General features: G+C 37.2%; 1 protein-coding gene across 9 annotated transcripts in view; it reads left to right on the plus strand.

The window, feature by feature from the left end:
• The window catches only part of LOC138135793 (homeotic protein antennapedia-like), a 139,154-nt gene that overhangs the window by 96,765 nt on the left and 25,440 nt on the right, over positions 1 to 16,949 (plus strand). Inside the window, exon 1 of one of the 9 annotated variants that reach the window (XM_069054674.1) lies at positions 8,009 to 8,235. The exons of 7 other annotated variants lie outside the window; for them this stretch is intronic. The gene's annotated coding sequence lies outside the window, so the exon portion shown is untranslated. One more of the 9 variants, XM_069054676.1, reaches the window with a different exon arrangement.

Below are 16,949 nucleotides of genomic sequence, written 5' to 3' on the forward strand. Positions count from 1 at the left end.
GATAAAAACAGACCTCAAGAAATCGCTCTCTCTCTATTCTTTGTCTCCACCACCATACCGCCACCTCACAAGAATTTAATAAATGGCAGTAACCGTTGATACAATCTTCCCACGAATTATTTAACTGTTTCCAGCTTCTACAACATAATGCCCTATCCATTTAAGGGTTGCAGCAAGAAAACAACCCTCAGAAGTTTTTAAAAATGCTTAATTTCCATTATACTGCACTTGTGAGAATTTAATGAATGCAATAAACGTTGATACAATCTCTCCCACAATTATTTTGCCGTTTCCGTCTCCAACATCGCGACGCATCCACTCTATTTATTTAACTCTTTCCCAAGCTAATGACGACTGGAATCCCGATTTAGTGCAAAATTTAATCAATGTCAACGAACGCTCATATAAGCTTTTCGCCGTTTCTAGAGCCTGTCAAAGATTACTGAGATTTATTTAAATGGCGATAACCGTTAACACAAAAATTATTTAACCGTTTTTGTCTCTTACAATACTGTGACTGACTCTACAAATCTTTATAAAAAATACGTGAACGTTAATCAACTGCAAAACTTATTACTAAATGGCAACAATCGTTGAAAGCATCGTGAGTAATTTAACCGTTTCTATCTTCTCTGACGTCGCATTAGATTTATCAACGCCACTCGTCTATGGGCGTTGATGTTAATTACCTAATAACAATTTCAAATCACAATGACTGTTGTTATTTCTAATCATAATGACTTTCTTCTATAGCATAGCCGACCCCGTTGATGTAAATTAAGCACTATGTAACACTTTTTCAGTATTTTACTAATACAGCAGCAATAATAATCGTTTCTTGAGAATATTTAACCGTTTCTCAATCTAACGATTCGATTTCAATTGTTGATCCTAACTAATAAATGAGGTGTTTTTAATTTTCTTTTGGCAATGACCGTTGCCATCAGCTCCTGAGAATATTTGACCGTTTCTCGCTGTAACCGTTTCCTGAGAATATTTAACCGTTTCTCACTCAAACGTCATGGCATTTTCGATTCGTTTTCAAAGGTTGATCTTAACTAATAAATGAGATGTTTGAAATTTTCTCTTGGCAATGACCGCTGTTACAAGCTCCTGAGAATATTTGACCGTTTCTCGCGTCTCCAGCGTCGTGGATATCTTAGTTCTGAACGCTGTGGCCGTTTCCTGAGAATATTTGACCGTTTGTCATATTTCTACCGTTGCTGCACGACGGATATCGTTAATAAATGGTAAACTTTGTAAGTTTTAGTGTCGATGAAGGTTGACCGAGGTGAGAATTTTTTTTTTTATGATTTGAAGCTCGTGTAGCGTGACGTAATCGGTTTATTTACTCTCGTACCGAAATTGTGTGAGTAGTTTATGTAGTGTTGCCTTAACGTAACAAATGACGGCAGTTAATCTGGGGATTATTTATCCGAATGTAAATAGGATAAAAGTGTACGGCGTGCACCTCACGTGAATATTTTAGGTCCCCGTTGACAACATTATAAAATTAATACGGTGCAAATGAAGCAAAGACGCTTTTATTTCGGTCCGTCATAAATCATAAATAATCACTTTATAATTGGCATTTTAGGTTTGCTCCTGGTTAAGCACCTAATATTACACATGAACGTGTGTACGACCGTATATCATTCGGGAATATTCAGTGGTAAATGCGTAACTGTAAAACCGATCTAAGATTAATGAATAGCAAGAACGCAACTAGTTTATACAGTTATTTAATTATTTCGAACGGGACGGAGTCGGTTAAAAATAGTCCGGGCCGATACTCCGGAGTTATCATAGGAGAGGGACGCGACGCCTAGACTGACATAAATTAGTTTGGATTTACGACGTCGGAAGAAACGAAAGAATCCGAGGGGTGACGGGGCGAACAAACACTTTTAATTTTAGTCCTGTGGGGTTGAGAGGTGGCGTCTCGTTAGCAACCCTTGTCAGTATCCTTGTAGAAATCATACTTCAGGTGTGATTTATCGGGATCGACAGATGGAGCGATTTGTTCCAGGAGGCTCGATTAGCATACCTAGAGTTGGACCAACCCCGCGAAGAGGTCCTCGTCCGTCTGCTCGATTTATCAAATCTGTGCGGTTATAATTAAGATGTCGGGCAGCGAGGTGTTCTGTAATGGCCGTGAAGAGTCTCTGGCAGCGTTGTATTCAAATGATATTTAAATCGTGGCGGGGTGGTTCGAACTACCCCGGCCACAATGCCGCCCAATTTGAATACCGTGTCCGTGCAAATGTCCCCCGGAATGCCATACATGCGTAATGAAACTACCCTTCCGCGTGTAACAGCGTCCGGAATGGCGTGTACGTCACGAGATTAATTCGCCGATCCGGAAAATAATTAATTTTTTATCGACGCTCAAAGTAAAAATTTTCCAATTCCGCCGCCCCCACGGGTCACGCTTGCGGCCCTGCTCTGACTGGTTCAATCAGCGTTGTTTTTGCTCCGGCGAAATTTACGTTTCCTGTAGACTGAGCAATTTTTACCAGCTTGATAAATGGCCGCTGCCGATGACACCTATGAAATACGTCAAGCGGGGGTGGGCTGACTGAGAGATTTCAATTAAAACCCATGTTAGCGGAATAATGTGATCCCGAACCGAACTTTTCCGACCAAAAACTCCGCAGAACTTATGCCAACCCGCACAGACAACGTTTAACAGAAAACTTCCAACTTCCAACATAAATAAAAGACGCAAAAACTGACCGACCGACTCCCGTGACGGACACCGATGTGTTTCAAAATTATTCCAGATCCATGTTGACACTACATTATTTATTATCTATAATTTACAACACGATTATAATTTATTCGTGATACACCACTCGACGTTTTTCTCTTCGACGAATTTTGTACTCATTAGTTTATTGATTTATCGCAAGGAAAGTGGAAATAACCGTTTACAATTTTTTAAACGACGCCATTTTATTACCACAGAGCTGTTATGCAAATGCACTCCACCGATAACAAGTGCTTTAATTGCACTCCACTGACTATATCGACCAAAAAAAAGACTTCAACTCTTCCTGTACCGCAAACTTTCATCTCGAATTGTCACGAAAATATGCAAATCTCCTGTCGAAACGTGTTGCTTTTGTTTGCCACCAACAAATCAGTCACAAGTGTTCGAACAAAGAAAATAGCCATCGCCGCAGTTTACAATTTTTGTCAAGGTTAAGGTGCGACCACCCGCGCAATTCACTTTTCGTTTGTAAATTAGCAAAAACGGTGGTGCGGTTTGATTCGTCGTCGGCGTGATCGATCAACGTTTCCGTTTCGCGCCGATTTGATCGGCGTCGTTCGGCAGGGGGCGGTTAACCCGCTGGTGAAATCCGAGTAAAATTAATGACTTTCTGTGTGTTATTTCTGTGTTCCGAACTCCGTAGCATTTTATGTAATGGAAATTCGATTGTTTTCTGGAGGGGTCGCAACGGCGAGCGTCGGGGGCGGCCCGCCATAGCGCTGGGGGTGTGTGCAGCCGAGCGCGCGGACTATTGTTGCGAGACCTTGCACGCTTTGATAGTTGATACAATGACCCAAGTGATTAATGGGCTAATCCCCGCGCGGCATGCACAATGCGCTAAGATCGCGAACATTCCGGATATTAGGAATCCTCGCCCCACGACGCCGCCCCCGAACCGGCCCCCGCTCGTTACGCCGCACGGAGGTCAGTTACACGCTGACTGATCCGACGCCATATTTGCACATGGCGCCGGTCGCCATATTGAAACGTGGCCGATTCGGGGTTGACATTTGACAAATTCGCTTTTTTCACGATAAAGCGACGGGCTTACGGTGGAGCGCTGGGGGACTGGTCCGGCGATCTGTCAAGGTTCTAGGTAGAAAACAGGTCGACCTGACAGGAAAATGAGTTATGAATCTAATTAAGTCGTGGTTTCATTTGTAAAAATGTGGAAATGGTCGTAAACAAATCAAGAAAACTGGAACTACAGTTTTTATGAAAGTGTCAGATCGGGTCTGTTTGTTGGACTTTGTGCGCGTAACCGAGACTGTCGGTCGCGCAGTTTATCGGTGAAACTTGATAGGTCCGTGTGGTAGTCGGTGCGATCATTTGGCGGGATCGCATCGATTCGGAGATTCTTTCCGGGGAGGAAGAAGTCCCAGAGCACTTAATTATGGAAGAGGTCCATGTCGTGAGAGAGCCGAATGGATGGGACCTCATTCTCCAACATAATAGATTCATTACAATTCTTGATGGTAGTCCGTAACGCTTCTGACACAAATATTAGTCATCCCTGTTTTTTGGTCGGTTTCGCAGGATGGCGGGGCCCCCCGTTGTGCGTAACGCACAATGCTAATGCGTCCAGTCCGCCCCTAACGTCGGCCATGCCAGACAACACGTTTTTATTAATTGAGTCTTCCAAATTGTGCCAGATATTTTTGATTTATAACGAACAACTTGATGGTCCCAGGTCCCACAATTTATCCTTCCACGCAGATAATAGACTTATTATTTATAATTAAAATGTGTAGGTCCAAATTAGATCCCTATCTGCAACGGTTTTTCGAATTTATATTCATAAGCTCCCCGACAAATTTATTACCATTATTTCCTCTTAGAGATCGGACGACAACCTGATCGGTAATTAATATGATGGAGCGATTATTTATCGGTTTCTCAAGAAAGTAGGCAACGCCGACTCCATGGGCGAATAATTAAAAGTAACAGTAAACGGACGGGACAGAAATACAAAAAAACAAAAAAAAAACATTAGAAAGTTTACAGTTTTCACGAGAATTTGGGTCCCCAACAATTTTTTTCCACGCCAGATAATACTCGATGAGTTTGTTACTCAACACTACTAAAGACATTTTTTATCAATTTCGATAAGACTGTTTCGAACACGAAACATCGAATACAAAATTCTGGGTACTACTTTTAATCAAGAGTCGTACCACCATCTTGTAGGTTGGTCTTGCTTTAGCCATTTTTCACCGCGAGACAGCAGTACGCAAGCGACACAGTATTTTTAGTACGAAAGGCGTCTACTTGTAACAGTAGTACCACCGTCTGTCGTACCCCATCACTCTAGAATGGCATCCGAACAAGACCTACCCACTTAGCGTGATGGATTTGGCGTGAACATGTGACTGGCGTAATGCAAAAAACATTTAAGTGGCTCGTCTTGTCAGTTCTTGTTCAAATTGCCAAATAAAAATTTGACACTTATGCCACCATAAAATAAAGAACTACATTTTTCTTTTTAAACGATTCTGACTGCTTTATACTTTGACTAAATTTTCAAAAATTGTTTCAAAAAGTCCAGACGAATTTTTGGCGATTCAGTTTCACATATTTTGGTCTCTCTCGAGTTTCCAAAATCTGCTAACATGACGAATATGTCTTGACGCCACTAAGAAGGTGATCAAGTGAAAGTACAAAAACATGAAGTTTATTTACATTTACAAAATTATTAATTTTTGGTAAAATATTTTTATAAATTTCTCTTGTCGAGAAAATTTTTTGGTAATTGTCCACTTTAGCTACTTCTGGAATTTTCGCGTTTTTTCTGGCTAGACAGCTTCAGGGCGTCTTCCTAGATCGTTTCTCACCATTCAAACCTTGTGAAAATGACTTTTTTTTCTCTTTTGTTGTGTTTCAAGGTCGCGTCAAGGTCGCGCCAATGTCTTAGTATAACTAAAGGGCAAGAAAAATTCATTTGCACAAGGTTTGAGTGGTGGAAAACGATGTAGGACGCCCTGAGGCTGTCTACCCAAAAAAAACGGAAAAATTCCAGAAGTAGCTAAAGTGAACAATGACCAATTTTTTTTGTCGCTCAATCAGTCTTCCAAAATGACCAAATAATCGGTTTGAAATTATGTTTCGGTAAATCTAGTTGTTTTTTCTCTAAAAATGCAATTACATCGAGTACTTCTAAAATTTTTGATTTTTTTTCTCCCTTCAGGTTGTGCTTTTCAAATTTTTATTTTTTATATACATATTTGCATTTTTTAAAGCATTTTCAGCAATTTTTATTGTTGAAAAGACCAGTTTATAGCCACATAGAATCATTTTATACTTTTACCAAGAAGCAATTCCCAGAGAAATTAAAAAGACATTCCAAAATAATTTTTCATCATAATATTGTCTTTCATTCCTACAATTACACTCATACCGGGTGATTTTTAATACATACTACCATAAAATGAAGAACTCCATTTTTCTTTTTAAACGATTCTTAATCACTCACCGACTGCTTTAGAATTTTTCTAAATTTTCAAAAATTATTGTTCTATTGGAATTTTTGGCGATTTCCCGTAATATACTGGCTGATTCACGTAGCCCGTTCATTAGAAACTTTCTGATTTTCCCAAATCATATTAATATGAAAATTGGTAGTTGACTATAATCGACTACTCCAAGTTCAAATGAAATATTTTCAAAATGGTGGCACTTCCGGAAATACCGAAAATCGACGCCATCTTTATTTTTTTAAATGGAAAGGCGTCATTTTGACTTCACATTTCGATTCGATGTTAAATTTTTAGTTCAGAACGTCTTTTTGTCAACACTTATCTGTCATCGTTTTTGACCTATGTCATCTTTTTTGCAAAAAAGCGAGGTTGCAGGGCTTCATTAACAAATTTATAACTCTTGAACCATCGGAAATAAATAATTGATTTTTTTTTAGTTGAATTTCTAAAGACCTGGCCGATCTTTTCCGCCGTTAGTGAAATTATTTTTTTGTTTCATACGCCTACTGAGATTTTTCAAAATTGCTTCATTTTTTTTAAATGGCAATCACCATTTGTGACACTAGATATAAATGTAAAATATAATTCTAAGCCTACTTTTATTAACATTGTGTATGTCTATTCCCAGCCGTTTTGGCGTAAATTCGATTTTTTGAGTAAAATATTTTTTTTTTTTAAGAAACAATTGTTTTATTTGAATTTTTATTCAAAAATCACAAGCAATAAACAGTAGATAATAACAAAATAATAAAAAATAAGCAAATGAACAAGCTAATTTAAATTCTTACTAGTTAAAATTTTACACAGCGTTAATATTGTCCTGTCCATTTCTTTAACTGAGTCATTGTTTTTAAATTTGACTTTTTATGGCTACTTTTTTTTTGCATCAGAAATAATGAAATTAGCAGTGTAAAAACATGTCTTGAAATATTTACTTTTCTTTGGATTCCACCCAAAGCACAAAGATAACATCCGACAATAATTGTAAACTACTTAAGAGTTTTTCAAAAATTATTTCAAAAGCTCCAACAAAATTTGTGGCGCTTCATTTTTCAAACACAATTCTTTGTTCTTGACTCCACAATTTTTTGATTATTGTATTTGGTAGTTTCTTAACGCATAGTATATTGACTGGCATAGATTTATATGTGCATATATTTACATAATATGTATGTATGTCTGCTGGGTAAATAAATAAATAATTATTATTAGTCAGTTCTTATCTTTATTATTATCGTATCGAGTCCGAATTTATTTATTATCTGCTAATGAATAACAGGTGACAACCGGGACTTGGTCTCCCATCCAAATATTGACCGCACGCGGCGTTGCTCAACATCTCTGATCGAACAACGACGTAGATCAAGATAGTGTCATTTTCGTGGCACCTCGACTTTCGGTCTCATCGTTTCGGGGGTTGCACACAGTGGCGCTGCACATTTGTCGTGAGATAGTGGGTGCGGCGCGAGTCCGGCCCTGGGTCCCAGAATAGCGGGCATTTAGCGAATGCTTTGGTACCAATTACTCGTGTCGTAAATAAACAAGTACCGGCTGTGCAATTTGTCGTTGCAGCGTAGTGCGTTGTGCGGTCCCGATCGGTACCATCGTCGGGAGTTGTGATCCCGACCGGGGGTAGGAAGAGGAGGTTGGGGCTCGGAGCGACCGTGACAGACCGACCCAACGCGGCTAGAAGGAGAGCGACGGGAGGTGTGCGTGCGCTCGGCATATAGTGATGTTTGAAACGCTGACAGCTTGCCAGTACTATTACGGGCCCGTCGACCAATCCGCTGCCAGTCCACGGTGCAAACTGACTGTCGAGGGACGCGCGCCCCTCTTCGGTTTGACAGATCGGTCATTCTCCACGCGGTCCGCGTACTATGAATCATCGTTTGACAGTTGAGATCAGTGCGCGGTATGCGGTGCAGCTCCGTCTGGTGCGAGTCCTGGTGATGTGCGACGAACGGGGTGGACGTCGGCGGGGATGCCAAGGTAAAGACGGGGCCAGCGTGTGTGGTCTCGATGCCGTTAATTGACACGTTAAGAGCCGGCGGTAACGCGATTTAGGACGGAACCGAACGAGGATTAACCACCGATGGGGACGCTTACATAATGCCGAAACCAGTTTACCAATTGTGCGTTTGCCGATTATCATAATTCCCGTTCGAGGTGGATGCCGCGCCGACCAGATTCATTCACATCGATTTTGAACGGTGCGAGTCCAGATCGCTCGGAATTGTGTCACTCCGACACTGGATAACCTTCAATCCCGCTTCAATTTGTCTTATTTATTAGTACTCGGCTGGTTTCGTTCAAATCGACCAGATTTATCGGCGATCTCTGCCGATTCGGACACCGACAGGTACTGATTGGAATTTTATAGGTGCCGGTTAAGATTTAATCACGTTATTTTCAACAAAATGGTACTAATGGGTACCTACTCGTTCGAGTAAGTGCGGCCACGGCCATAAATAATCGACGCCGTTATGTGGTTAACGTTTTTTAAAGCAAGTGCACAAAGAACTTGTTGACTCGCGTGTTGGGACAGTGCTTACGGGGTAATCGACCAAAAAGTGCTACTTATCTTTCTTTTTTTTGGTACGAGTGGAAATGCTCCAAGTGGATCCGATTTCCGAAAAGCGTGAGTCTGAATTAGGTATCCCAAAAATTATCATGAACCTACCATTTTTTTTACCAATCTACTGGTGCTAATGTGCTGTAGAATTTTCCAAAATTTCCAAAAAAACATCATTTCGCCTTCCAGATTGATTTTCAATTCTAATTTACTTCTAACCGCTTCTTCTACAAGTAGATTTGTGCAAAAGTACCTAAATTGTTTTTTTTTTTAATGTAGTCCAATGTTTTGAGTTTGTGCCAATTCGCCTATTGGTCTGGTTGTGTTTCCAAATTTTACTAACATAATTACCATGTCATAACATCACTAGAAGAGAATCAAATGAAATAACAAACACAAAGTGAAATTTATTTAAATTTCCCAAATTTAAAACATTCCTAATTGTAAAAAAATCTTAAAAATTTTTTTTTGTCTTCCTAAAAATGGGCAAATAATGGGTTTGAATTTATGTTTAAGTCTAGTGGTCTCTTTTCTCAAAATACAATTATACCGAGTGATTCTAATTTTTTTTTCCATCCACGCTGACTGTATTCGCATTTCAAAATTTTATTTTTTGTGTATTTACACAACCAAAAAATGGAAAAGAAATATTTGCATTTTTTAAAGCATTATTCAGCAATTTTCTTATTGAAAAGACCAGTTTGCAGCAATTTTGAATCATTTTAGTCTTCCCAAAAACTCAAGAGTAATTTCGAAAGTTTCAGAGAAATTTTTACGATTCAGATTTTTAAATTTTAAGGATTATTCTAAAATAATTTTTCGTTTCACAATGTCATCCTTATGCTCTACAATTACACTGATGCAGGATAATTTTTAAGGCCACCATAAAATAAGGAATTCATTTTTTTTTAAATGCTGCTCTACAGGGTGTTTGAAAATTGCCAGTACAAAAAAAACTGTGGCATCTAGAAGCTCTAAGAAATCCAAAAAACCAAATTTTAATTTTTTTAAACAAAAGGCATAAAGTAACCTTATCCCAGCATATTTTACGCCTCAGGCGGCGCAGAATTTTTTAAACCTTGGTAACCAAGCGTGATAATGAAGGACTATACAACAATATGAAATATAAATATTTTTTTGCAAGATTTTGGCAACTAACAATGGTAGGTACTAACAATTTTAACCCAATTTTTAGTAATTTTTATCTCGAAAACTAGAGGACTTTTATTAAAAATTTTTTTTTGCCGATGACTTTAACTCACCATCACCAATCACCAGTATTTTTTGTACCAGCAATTTTCAAACACCCTGTAGCTTTTCTAAATTTTCAAAAATTATTTCAAAGGTTCTAATGGAATGTTTAGCGATTCAGCTTCAAAAATTTTCAAAGAAATCTTTTTCGAACAAGCTTATTTAAATTATTAATACTAAAAATTTTTACAAAATATCAATATTGTCTAAAATTTGATTTAATCGAGTGTTACAATTCAAGTTTTTAGTGCTAATTCAAAACCAACTTTTCAGTTTGAAAAAATACTAAACTTTCTCTTTCTGTTTTAGAATTACGTCGTTCCGGGTGTTTTTAAAATTTTGAATTTCTTTACAAAAATGTTTTTTCTTCATAAATACATAATTGATAAAGAGGAATCCTCAAGCTGTGATTTGCAAACCATGTTCATATTTTTAAGTCGTTTTATTTTCTCCATTTGGTATAAAAATAAATCGTGAACTGTTTCCCACCAGTTTTAGAAATTTTCTACTAGAATCAGTTTCACCATAAACGACTCCAACTTTGTATATAGTATCAAAAGAACTCTTCATATTATTATTTTAATGAGGAAATATCTACTGAATCTTTCACCAACTTCATACGAGCTTAAGAAGTGCCGTTTGGAGAAATTGTCAAAAATGTTTGTTTTATTACCACTATTTTTAGCGAGATGTATTTCATACTTTCCCAAACATAAAGTAGTTATTTTCATATGAGTAGCGCGCTGTCAGATGACTTTTCAAGTATGAGGCCGAATTTTGAAGCACGAGACGTCAGTCGAGTGCTGCAAAACAGGTCGAATACCTGAAAAGTGACAGCGCACGAATACTGAATAATAACGTTTTTCGTGTTTGTTTGGACATCAATTTATTGTAAATTTTGAGGTTATCTTTGACAGATATACCACTTTCCCGGTTTTGTATGTCAGGAAACGAACACGAAAATATTATTTGTTTACTGGAAAATTTCTTTAGAGTAATAATAGTAAAACGAAGCCCAAATTGTTTTGATATTGATTGTCGGTGCGAGTCATTCCACATTTCAGTGCTGATTTTTCCACTGAATTAATTTCCTTGATGCGTCCATTTTCGTGGAAACTCTCCGTCAACGCTCGCACGCATTTCACCTTCGTTCATTTCGCGATCAAATCGGCTGCGAAAATTCCATCATGTGACGTCGTCGTGTGCATTAATAAGCGACGTACTGCGCGTCGACCACAGCCCGTAGAAAAACCTCCTGTCATTCTGCCCACAGCGGCAACACACTAATAGATTAGTGCGAGTGTTTAATATTACAATTACAAATTATCACCGGCATTATCGCAATGTAAAACGGCGCGTTCACATTCTATCCTCAAAGGACGCACACAATCAATTTGTGAAGGCTTGTACTAGCTGTAACAAAAACGTCGGCACGCAACGTCGTCCGCGCGATTATTAGACAGATGGTTTTTCTCGTGCGGCATTGGTCGGGGCCCCGGCAAAAACCTAACCCCTAGTCCGGGCGGCGTAAGGGTCACTTTCAAAACAAAGAATGCCAGTTTGGAGCCGCTAATCAAGAGATCTCTAGGCAACTGCTAGGTAATAATTTATGGCCCTGGAACGAAATTAGTAAGATGGAGATAGACTCATAACGTTTTTGTAACTCTATTAAGTGTGGGCCGGATTCGGATTAATTGCGGCCGGTCGGGGCTCGGATTCCGACCCAATTTGTCAGGAATTGCGATGATGTCACGGCGACATCTGCGCTTCGGTGCAGGAAAAAGTGCACACACAACGCATGCGGGACCCGATAGATCTTCTTCGTCTTTTTAATTGGGAAGTTTCCAGAGATGCAGGTGCGAATTTTTGCCGGTGCATCCCCTAATTGAATCAGGGCGGGTATCTAAATATTCGAATCCCCGTTAACAGGGTATGATTTATGTTGCCGAAGGGAATCGAACCTGATTAGACATAACGCAAGCTCCTCGCTGTAATGAGACATGCATATGTATGGCCGATATCAAGTGGTAGTAAGAAGGGCCGCTGTCAGTCTGCTCTAATTGCCCCCTGATTTATGCCCTACCTTCGCTTACACAATATTCAAATTAAAATAATTATTATTCAAATTGAATCCCTTGAACGGCCGCTCGAACAATGCGTAACGGCTATTGATTATGCCGTAAAAAAATATTTATCTTGCGTTTTCTCTGCCTCCGCCGACATTAGTATTCATTCGGGGACGGGACGGTTAATTGGGGCTCGGGGGTGGACGCGGTCACTCGACCCTCGACGGGCTTTGCGCTGCGGCGGCGGTTTTACTATTTCAAAAAATCTCTTGGGCTGAGCCGGTCCTGGACAAAAGCGAAACCGACCAAACGTACTAATAATTGCACAAAATCTTCAAAGGAAATTTTGAGAATTTATTCCTTCTAGAGAGAACCACGCTGGACAAGACAGTGTCCAATTTTGAAAATTTTTGAAAGTCTAGAATTAATTTTGAAAGTGACAAATTACAATTTTCATTTTATTTTCTTTGCCCCCGCCTACATTAGTATTTGTTCGGGGACGGCTCGGAGGTGGACGGTGTCACTCGACCCTCGACGGGCTTCGCGCTGCGGCGGCGGTTTTGCTATTTTAAAAAATCTCCGGGAGCCGGTCCTCGACGAAAGCAAAACCGATCAAACGCACTAATAATTGCACAAAATGTTCAAAGGAAATTTTGACACTTTATTTCTTCTACAGAGAACCAGGCTGCACAAGACTGTATTTTCAAAATTGTAGCCAATTATGGAAAATCTTGTGACACAAATAGGTCTGGAATTAATTTTGAAAGTGACAAGCTGCAATTACAATTTCTTTTCTCTACCCTCAATTAGATTAGTATTCGTTCGGGGACGGCGGTTAATTGAGGCTCGGGGGTGGACGCGGTCACGCGACCCTCGATGGGGTTTGCGCTGCGGCAGTCAGTAAGGCAATTTGAAAAAGTGTTTTGGGCGACCGAAACAAATTGCTAACTTTTGAAGCAAAATTTTAGATACATTTTTGAAAATCTGTTTAGAAAAGGAACTAGATTGAGAATTAATATTGGAAGTTAGAAGCTACAATTTTGATTCATAAGCACCGAAAAACTTTGTTTTTGAGCTTTTAATATAAATGAAATGGAAATTGATAAAATCTAATTTTTTTTTGATCATTTAAAAATATTTTACAAAATTTTATAAAATCGCATTTGTTACAGAAACGAATAAGGTCTAGAATTAATTTTTGAATCTACAAGCTATAAGGTTGAATCTGTAGCACAGAAAATATTTATTTTAGTTGTTAAAATTATTTTTTAAGGCGATTTGAAGCGTGATTTTAAAATGAAATTTGATGAGAACAATTTTTAGTCCTTCGAAAATCTTTTACAATGTATTTGCACAAATTTTCTAACGTTGACTAATTTGTTCTGACATTTTATAATTCTCAAAGCTTTATTATTCTTTTCAAAATTGTGAAAATTTCGAGTTTAGAAATCCAGTGACTCCAAAAAGTTTCCCGTTTCGAAATCTGCAAAAGAAAAAATTCAAAATTTGTATATTTATGGTTGTTTCATTTTAGGACAAACAAAAACATCTGGTAAGCTCTTAGTGATGTGAAAAAAAATAGATTAACAGCAAAATGTTGTAAACTACAATTTGTGTTTAAAATTCCAATAGAAGAAATAAAAAAAAATATGTTTATTTGTAAGACTTTTTTAATCTTCCATTGTGAACAATTTTTCAAAATTGACATAAATCGCTTCGGTGCCCTCTCCGGACCAGACCTGGACTCATCTGACCTGTAAATAATTTTTTTTGTTGGGGAAAAATCCAAAATAATACTTGGATGTTTCTATTTCAAATTTAAATTTTAAATTAAGATTTCCTCAAAAAGAATTTCATTTTGAATTTTTTTCAAAAAAAATCGAATAAAAAATGTATTTTCTAAATTTGTAAAAAGACCTACCAGTATTTCATTTGAAAAGTAACAAAAACAACTGACAAGTTTTTAATGATTCCATAAAAAATAATTAACTCATAAACTAGTGTTGCGTAAATTTTGTTCAAAATTTTGGAAATAAAGATTTGTGTTGAAAATATTCTAAACGAGGGAAACAAAAATATTTGATGTTTAAGCAATAAAAAAAAACTTCTCTAATCTTCTAAATCATTTTGAAACGATTGAAACGATGTTGATGGTTTTTTTTTTTGTTTTTTTTCTTTTGTCAATTATTGTATTTCACTATTTCTCAAAACTATTTCATATTTACGTCATTTTGACATTTAATAGTGATAGAAAATAGTTTTGTGAAATACATACATACTGAAATACAATTGACAAAAGAGGAAAACCAAAAGAAAAACAGTGTAAAAATTGACATAAAGTGCTTCCGTGCCCGCGTCAGACCTGACCTGACCGGTAAATGCTTTTTTCTTGTGACAAGTTCAAAGTAAAATTTGGATATTGCTATTTGAATCTGGATCAATTTTAAATTTTCCCCCAAAAATGTTGTCAATCCATATTTTAAAAATAATTTTTGACTCTTGTCCGTCAGAAATCTAACAATTTTTTTTCTATTTTCTCCAAAATGATGTATTGTGTTTACAAATGACTTCGCCTGACTTGTCCTTCTTGATTTTTATTCTTTTTTTTACTGGATCCACCAAAGCGGAGCACCTGCTGGTGCCACCATTAGTCTTGTATTATTCAACAAATCACCACTCATTGTTGTACATTTGTACACATGAGGAAATTAAAGTGGTGACAGCTCGAGTGATTCAAGACATTGTCTCGCAACCTTGATACGTTCGATAACACAAAAAAAAAATGCTTCGGCAAAGCAGTTCCGAGCCTCGAAACCGGCTATTACCTAGAGAATTTCGTCGACAATCTATACATCTTGTATCGGTCATAAATTTGATGTAAAAAAAAATACGAACGTGTGGTTGGATACGTTCGCTATGTGGGTGCACCTGGCGTGTGAGCCACTTTCGAAACAAATTCATGAAAACGAAAAAAACCTTGATAATGTCAGTCATACGGTCGTGAGTCAGTCGGCGGTGACTTTCCATGCCCAAAAAAAAATCTCGAGGAATTTTGTCATTTTATCACAACATCAGCAGCTCTTCGGAAGTGGCTTGTTTGGTAGAGCGTTCGTGACAAACAATGTGACAATAAAATTTTTATTGCGCCAGATGGAATTTATCAGATCTCAAAATACAGGAAGTTCCTAAATGTAATTACCAACAAAATCGGCTTTCCAATTAAACGACAACAACCACACGCGCTCCTCAAACTGTCGTCTAAATCTTGGATTTTTCACTCGACATTCAGGTTAATCTCGTCGGGCCAATTAAGAAATTAACATTTTAAAAATACTCCACATAAATTGGCGGATTTGGTGCGGGTTTACATAATTTTGCCTAATTAAAATCCGACAATCGGTTAATGAATGCGTGCCCGGTAAGAATTTGTAGTGATTAGTTTGTGTGGTTTTAATTAAGTGAAACTGGAAGCGTGATTAATAGTGGAAGCTAAATAAATAATGGAGACAGTGGATCCGACAGAAACTGCCAAAATTTTTCAGAAAGTGGCAAGTTGTAGCAAGATAAAAATCAAATCATTTTTAAGCTGACAATTTTTTTTGGAAAATTTTGGAAAAATTTGACAAATATTTTCAGAAATTTTGAAAAAATTCAAATTTTTACAATTCGAAAGGATGACACTATAGGCTTATGCTTAATTTAGCTTAGAATCTAGAAAATAAGAAAAAAAATCTGGGTTGATTTCTTAAAGAATGTTTTTTTCGCACTTAAAAAATTGTTTTTGATAATTTATTAATTTTTACAATGTGTATTTGTGCCTTCGTTTTAAAATATGAAAGTAATATTCATCAAATTCCTAACGGTGTAATAGAAAAGTAACAGATAACTAAGTTTTAAGTTCAAAATCCGAAATAATTTTATTTTTAAAAATTTGAAAAAAAAAATGTCTTCATGTCAAGTTTTATTTCAAAACGGCGAAACGATTGTAAAAAACCTTCTCACGTCGAGTAATTGACAATTAGAAAAAACATAAACAGTAGAAAATCCTAACGAATTATTTTTCAACTCTCAAAAATTTTTATTCCTCACAGATATGGGGCCAAAAATTTTTCACAATAGCTTTTGTTGCTAAAAATTCATTATTTGTCTAACTGGAGCTTACGACTGTTCTGTAGCTGTATTTTCATGAGCAAAAAGATATTTTAAAGTGGAAAACAATTTGAAAAATATAGTCAAAAATTTGGAAAAGTGTTCTCGTTCTTAGTGTCATTTAAAAACGGTGAAGCGGCGAGGAAGCATGTTTTGCCTCATATTATTGACAGTTGAACTCAACAAAAATAGTAGATGGTCCTAATGGTCATATCCTATTTCTCAAAAAAAAAATTTTCTCATGAAAATGGAGCCAAAAAATTGGCAAAATAGCTTTGTACTTAAAAATTGTTATTAATATAGGGAAACTATCAATAAATGTAAGACCAAGAGACTTTCTAATGTGGAAAATATGTAATTTGTTCTTGACCCCCGAAAATTTTTGACCCTAAATGTGGGCCCATATTTTTTTTTTTTTTTTAAAGCTGATGAAGACTAGGTTTTAGTTTGTTTGCTGGAATTGTAAAAATTTCCCAGAAAAGAATTTGTTCCATACAGGGTGTATTTGTAACTTCCCTCCTTATCGACCGCCCCCGCCTTGTTCCCCATGTCATTACAGCAATTTGCGCCGTGTTAAGACTTTTCACGGGCATAAATTACGTTTCTATTTATAAAAGGAATAATTTAACATAGTTAATGAATTGCGGCGTAAACGTTAAACAATG

Source organism: Tenebrio molitor, chromosome 7, assembly GCF_963966145.1.
Source record: "Tenebrio molitor chromosome 7, icTenMoli1.1, whole genome shotgun sequence".
Lineage (NCBI taxonomy): Eukaryota > Metazoa > Arthropoda > Insecta > Coleoptera > Tenebrionidae > Tenebrio > Tenebrio molitor.